General features: G+C 41.1%; 1 pseudogene across 1 annotated transcript; it reads left to right on the top strand.

The window, feature by feature from the left end:
- Positions 1-487: 487 nt before the first annotated feature.
- LOC311098692 (quinone oxidoreductase-like) lies at positions 488-5,028 on the top strand (annotated as a pseudogene). The gene is made up of 5 exons (XR_014615699.1): positions 488-907; positions 1,089-1,222; positions 3,033-3,196; positions 3,448-3,497; positions 3,673-5,028. The product of XR_014615699.1 is annotated as a quinone oxidoreductase-like (transcript).
- Positions 5,029-7,390: the final 2,362 nt, after the last annotated feature.

Raw genomic sequence — 7,390 nt, forward strand, 5'->3', positions numbered from 1 at the left:
AAAAATGTAATGGCTTATTTGCTACGTGTGGCTTACTTCATCGAATACAAATTTCGTAATGATTAGATTGTTACGAGTGTACGGATATAAAAAACACTTTATATCGGAGTTGTTACCACAGCCACAAACTCATAAACCCCGCCCATTTCGACAATTTGTCTTTTTAAAATGTGATTTTAAACCTAACCCTAATCTCAACCACAATCTTAACCATATGCCTAACCCTAACCTTAAATTAAAACCCAAAAACATTTTTTTTAATGAACGTTTACATATAGCCAATTTTGACTTTGTGGCTGTAGTAACTAGTGGAAACAGTTTATTTGCCCTCTCATTGGCTAGAATGGTCCCACCTGATCTTGCCTGCGTTTCCATTTTTTTTATACATTTATTTTAATCGTTAGAGCGGCCACTTGAGTATCTGGTCAATATAATGAATAATCTGTGGTCAAATGCGGATGTTTATAAATGTCATGCTGTCGCCACCGTGAGGCAACAGGCAAGAGGGGAGGACAGCCACTGACAACTTCTTGCATGAATTAGTCCGTTTTGACATACCTTATCATTGTCTTGATATAATTTATGTTTATGCTAGTTGTATTTTAGACACATTATGGTATTTCTACTCAAATGTCCTGCTGAAATAATAACGTTAGCTAGGTAACCAGACAATGGCTCACTTGCTAGCTAATGCCACTGTCCAAAGTCCACAAGTCACTCGTGTGTCTTTTACTATTAACAGTACTTGCCAGCGAGCTGCATTTAACGTTATTTACAAAGACTACTCTATTTGTGGGCAGGTTACAACATCCAAGTTAATGAGAGCCATTCTAGTGAGTGAGTTTGATGACCTTCAGTTTGGAAACTCTGCTTCAACATACCTGTGCCAAATCCAGGTCAGAAACAGGTAAATAAAATCATTCAAAAACTTTAACTTACTATAACTTTTGCTAAAGTGCAATGTATAATGGATACATTTTCATGGTTAGCTATTATATTTCTACCTGTAGCTGTTTTATATGTTGTATTATGTTAGGTGAATGTTGTTCAGCCGATGGTTCTCATGAAACAGCCTGTGTGTTCTCCAGGTACTGATCCGTGAGCATGTGTGGAGTGAACCCAGTGGAGACCTACATCCGCTCTGGGACCTACACCAGGAAGCCCAGCCTGCCCTACACTCCAGGAACTGATGTGTCCGGGGTCGTGGAGGCTGCTCATACAGGTGCTGATCTTATCCATCCATCCCTGTTACATCATGATTACTGATGGTATTCTCATGTGGAATGTGATGCTAGTGTAGTGAAGAAACAGTAGTGAAGAAACATTTTGCATCCAGTAGTGAAGAAATATATTTTGTTAGTTTTTTCGAATTGTTTGTAACTTATTTTGTACATAATGTTGCTACTACCGTCTCTTATGACCGAAAAGAGCTTCTGGACATCAGAACAGCGATTACTCACCTTGAACTGGACTGCTGCTCTTTAATTATTTGTTACTTTTATTTATTTTTTATTTTTTAGGTATTCTTTCTTAAAACTGCATTGTTGGTTAAGGGCTTGTAAGTAAGCATTTCACTGTAAGGTCTACATCTGTTGTATTCGGCGCATGTGACAAATACATTTAGATTTGATTTGATTTGAAACATTTTGCATCCAGCACTATAGACTGATGAACCACAAGTAGCCATTGGGTGAATGCATTTATACTGAACAAAAATATAAAAGCAACATGCAGTTCATATAAGGAAATCAGTCAATTGAAATAAATTCATTAGGCCCTAATCTATGGATTTCACATGACCGGGCATGGGCTCAGCCATGGGTGGACCTGGGAGGGCATAGGGCCACCCACTTGGAAGCAAGGCCCACCCACTGGGGAGCCAGGCCTAGCCAATCAGAATGAGTTTTTCCCAACAAAGGGGCTTTATTACAGACATAATTACTTCTCAGTTTCATCAGCTGTCTGGGTGGCTGGTCTCAGACAATCCTGCAGGTGAAGAAGCCAGATGTGGAGGTCCTGGGCTGTCGTGGTTACACGTTGTCTGTGGTTGTGAGGCCGGTTGGACGTACTGCCAAATTCTCTAAAGCGACTTTGGAGGTGGCTTATGGTAGAGAAATGAACATTCAGTTCTCTGACAACAGCTCTGGTGGACATTCCTACAGTCAGCATGCCAATTGCACGCTCCCTAAAAACCTGAGACATCTGTGGCATTGTGTTGTGACAAAACTGCACGTTTTAGAGAGGCCTTTTATTGTCCCCAGCACAAGTTTTTACCTGTGTAATGATCATACTGTTTAATCAGCTTCTTGATATGCCATACCTGTCAGGTTGATGGATTATCTTGGAAAAGGAGAAATGCTCACTAACAGGGATGTAAACAAATTTGTGCACAAAATATGAGAGAAATAAACTTTGTGTGTATGGAACATTTCTGGGATCTTTGATTTCAGCTCATGAGACATGGGACCAACACTTTACATGTTGCGTTTATATTTTTGTTCAGTATATATTAAAGAGATTCTCCGGTACTATTGTATACTTTTTAGCCAGTACTTCTGAATGTAGCGCTGATGAGCCAAAAGTGGTCCCCTAAAATTGCTTACTACGTCACATATGTGCGCTACGTTGTTTCTCTCTCTCTCGCGCTCTGCTGTGTGTGCATCTTGCTAGCTGTCACTCAGTTGGCGAGGGGTTGAAGCTCATTGGCTAGAACTCGAATTGCTCGGGGGCTGGCCCACGTGGGGGAAAAATTTTGGGAAAATGGCGCATCACAGCTTCTAGAAGAAAAGTCACTTTCAAACTAGGGATTTTGTGGCTAAGTGAGATAAGACAGTAATTCTGCCCATAGATTATGCATGTATGAACTACACATTGACACATCCTGTCCAAAGCGGGAGGTTTAAAAAAGACTTAGTCGCCTAAGTTCCTGAGCATGTCTTTAAGTTGTTTGCATGACTATACCATGACTTTCTGAAGAGGGATGTCAGGTGTGTGTTGACCTTGTGACACTAATTTGACCCTTCATCTTTCAGGCTGGTGACTTTGTGTTCACCACAGCCACAAAGATGGGAGGGTATGCAGAATACACCTTTGTGTCTGAGGACTGTGTCCAGCGGCTGCCAGCCTCCTTAGACTACAAACAGGGAGCTGCCATTGGGATCCCCTACTTCACAGCATACAGAGCTCTCTTCCATAAGTAAGACACCAACATTTTGACACCAATGTTTTGGTTGAGGTCTTTGGATTTGACATGGTTAGACAGATTCAGCATCACAATCGATTTGATGTTCAATTAAATTGAGGAGGTTCATTGACTCGGCTGACAAAAAATACTTTCATTTTATGTTAAAAGCTGTATGCCTATTATTTAGTAATAGTCTTTGTTTGTGGGGTGTGTACTGTAAAGGGAGTGTGACTGAGTCTTGTGCTCCACTCTGTCTTATGCAGAGCACATGCTAAAGCAGGCGAGACTACTCATCCATGGAGCCCGCGGCAGGGTAAGACCAATGCCCTCTTCTGTTTAATGTTTGTACTGTATATTTCGTTTTTCATTTTGATTTATAAAGATCAAATTAATCCTAATAACCTTTATTGCACAATAGGTTTTTTAGGGGGGTTGATTAAATACGGCTCAGCGTTTGTGACCTTTTCTTGGTGGTGTGTATCTGTCAGGTGGGGGTGGCAGCGTGTCAGATGGCCAGAGACGGGCCTGAGGGGCCTGGGGACAGCAGGGACCCCAGAGGGACTGAAGCTGGTCCTGAAGAACAGAGCTCACGTAGACTGCTCTTTCCATGACATAGACTGACCAGATGAATCCAGGTGAAAGCGATGATCCCTTATTGATGTCACTTGTTAAATCCACTTCAATTAGTGTAGATGAAGGGGAGGAGACAGGTTAAATAAGGATTTTTAAGCCTTGAGACAATTGAGACATGAATTGTGTATGGGCAAGACAAAATATTTAAGTGCCTTTGAACGGGGTATGGTAGTAGGTGCCAGGCACACCGGTGTGTCAAGAACTGCAACGCTGCAGGATTTTTCACGCTCAACAGTTTCCAGTGTGTATCAAGAATGGTCCACCACCCATGAGGACAATGGTGACTTTAACACAGTTACAGAGTTTAATGGCTGTGATAGGAAAAATCTGAGGATAGATCAACATCGATCTCCCTCTCAGCTATGGAACCCTGACCTGTTCACCGGACGTGCTACCTTGTCCCAGACCTGCTGTTTTCAACTCTCTCTCTCTACCGCACCTGCTATTTCAACCTCTAAATGCCTGGCTATGAAAAGACAAGTGACATTTACTCCTGATGTACTGACCCGTTGCAACCTCTTCAACCACTGTGATTATTATTTTACCATGCTGGTCATCTATGATGACATCTTGGAGAAAAATCTGGCCTTAATGTTATAATCTCCACCCGGCACAGCCAGAAGGGGACTGGCCACCCCTCAGAGCCTGGTTCCTCTCTAGGTTTCTTCCTAGGTTTCAGCCTTTCTATGGAGTTTTTCCTAGCCACCGTGCTTCTACATCTGCATTGCTTGCTGTTTGGGGTTTTAGGCTGGGTTCCTGTATAGCACTTTGTGACATCTGCTGATGTAAAAAGGGCTTTATAAATAACATTTGATTGATTGAACAACATTGTAGTAACTCCACAATACTAACCTAATTGACAGAGTGAAAAGAAGGAAGCGTGTACAGAATAAAAATATTCCAAAACATGCATCCTGTTTGCAACAAGGCACTAAAGTAATAATGCAAAAAATGTGGCAAAGCAATTCACTTTATGTACTGAATAAAAAGTGTTACGTTTGGGCCAAATCCAATACAACACATTACTGAGTACCACTCTCCATATTTTCAAACATAGAGGTGACTGCATCATGTTATGCGTATGCTTGTAATCGTTAAGGACTGGGTAGTTTTTCATGATAAAGAAACGGAATAGAGCTAAGCACAGGCAAAATCCTAGAGGAAAACCTGATTCGGTCTGCTTTCCACCAGACACTGGGAGATTAATTCACCTTTCAGCAGGACAATAACCTAAAACATAAAGGCCAAATCTACGCTGGAGTTGCTTACCAAGAAGACAGTGAATGTTCCCGAGTGGCTGAGTTACAGTTTTGACTTAACTCTACTTGAAAATCAATGGCAAGACCTGAACATGGTTGTCTAGCAATGATCAACAACCAATTTGACAGAGCATGAAGAATTTTGAAAACAATAATGGACAACTGTTGCACAACCCCATGTTTCCCTCAATAATTTCCCTGTATTTAGCGCATCCATCAATCCTTCAATTCTGACCAGTTTCCTAGTCCCTGACGATTGAAAAACATCCCCATAGCATGATGCTGCCACCACCGTGCTTCACCGGATGGTGTTCTCGGGGTGATGAGAGGTGTTGGGTTTGCGCCAGACATAGCGTTTTCCTTGATTGCCAAAAAGCTCAATTTTAGTCTCATCTGACCAGAGTACCTTCTTCCATATGTTTGGGGAGTCTCCCACATGCCTTTTGGCGAACACCAAACATGTTTGCTTATTTTTTTCTTTAAGCAATGGCTTTTTTCTGGCCACTCTTCCGTAAAGCCCAGCTCTGTGTAGTGTAAAGCTTAAAGTGGTCCTATGGACAGATACTCCAATCTCCGCTGTGGAGCTTTGCAGCTCCTTCAGGGTTATCTTTGGTCTCTTTGTTGCCTCTGATTAATTCCCTCCTTGCCTGGTCCGTGAGTTTTGGTGGGCGGCCCTCTCTTTGCAGGTTTGTTGTGGTGCCATATTCTTTCAATTTTTTAAATAATGGATTTAATGGTGCTCCGTGGGATGTTGAATGTTTCAGATTTTTTTTTATAACCCAACCCTGATCTGTACTTCTCCACAACTTTGTCCCTGACCTGTTTGGAGAGCTCCTTGGTCTTCATGGTGCCGCTTGCTTGGTGTTGCAGACCTGGGGCCTTTCAGAACAGGTGTATATATACTGAGATCATGTGACAGATCATGTGACACTTAGATTGCACACAGGTGGACTTTATTTAACTAATTATGTGACTTCTGAAGGTCATTGGTTGCACCAGATCTTATTTAGGGGCTTCATAGCAAAGTGGGTGAATACATATGCACGCACCACTTTTCCATTATTTATTTCTTATAATTTTTTGAAACAAGTTATTTTTTAAATTTCACTTCACCAATTTTGACTATTGTGTGTATGTCCATTACATGAAATCCAAATAAAAATCCATTTAAATTACAGGTTGTAATGTAACAAAATAGGAAAAACGCTAAGGGGGATGAATACTTTTGCAAGGCACTGTATACTCAATTCACCAATTACCATGATGGGTTATATTTTGAGATACCACTATCCTATTTTGAGATAGTTATCCATACCTACCAGTACCTACCTACTTACTGTGAAATGTTACTGATCGGGATGGAATTCTGATTACTGTACATGAGTTCGTGGAGGAAGTGTTTCATGCATATGGAATTCACATTGCTTGAAATCTTGCCACAGACGAAGATGTTGGTGCTCACTTTCGGTTATCTGCTGTCTTTAATCATGTGAATTTGTTGTAATTTAGATGCATTTGGTAGAATAATTTCAATTTCTCACTGGTCATAAGAAAAATGTTATGAAATAAATATTTTATCTGAATGCCATTTTTCTAAATTGTTACAAAGGGAAGGCCTCCTGTTTCAGATGAAGTAATAGAGTTGAAGTACAGAGTATTTTACCTCTATCAGGTACAAGAGAAGTCAGGGGTGCGTGTGACACCGTCCCATCCATGCCATCTCAGGTGACAGCCCCTGCGGACTGAGCATGCCCAGAGGAGCACAGGTAACCTTACCCAGCCTCTCCAATAGGAACACAGACTGTTGACTGTGACACAGTAGAACTGACTACCGTAACCTGGGCTGGTCAACATTGACATGATGAAGCACAATGAGAATTTGCTCTTTTAGTGAAAGTTAAAATATATGGGAGGTGGCTCATTAGAATATTTTGCGGCGTGGTTTGCTCACAGCTCTTTTTGCGCAAACGTGAGTGAGTATCATTCCAGTTTATCGAATGTGTTGTTCAATGATTTATATATACACACTAGAATACTTATAGGGGGTGCTGTGTTGAAGCCACCGTGCCTCCATCTTGGCACTCCCCCACCATTGTTAAAAAAAATATTCTGGAAGTTATCGAAGTGCATTTCATACATGTATTCTATTACATAAACCTTAATGTATATTTTTATATTATGTGAGCTAACCATAACAATTCTAAAAAATATAAAAACATTTTCCTTGAAGATGACTAATGTTACTGTCCCCACTACAACAAAACATTTGGAGGATTGTTCCTTCTGGGGAGTGCCAATATGGCCGACCGGTGGC

This window comes from Coregonus lavaretus, assembly GCF_964263955.1.
Source record: "Coregonus lavaretus genome assembly, chromosome: 23".
In the NCBI taxonomy this organism is placed as follows: Eukaryota; Metazoa; Chordata; class Actinopteri; order Salmoniformes; family Salmonidae; genus Coregonus; species Coregonus lavaretus.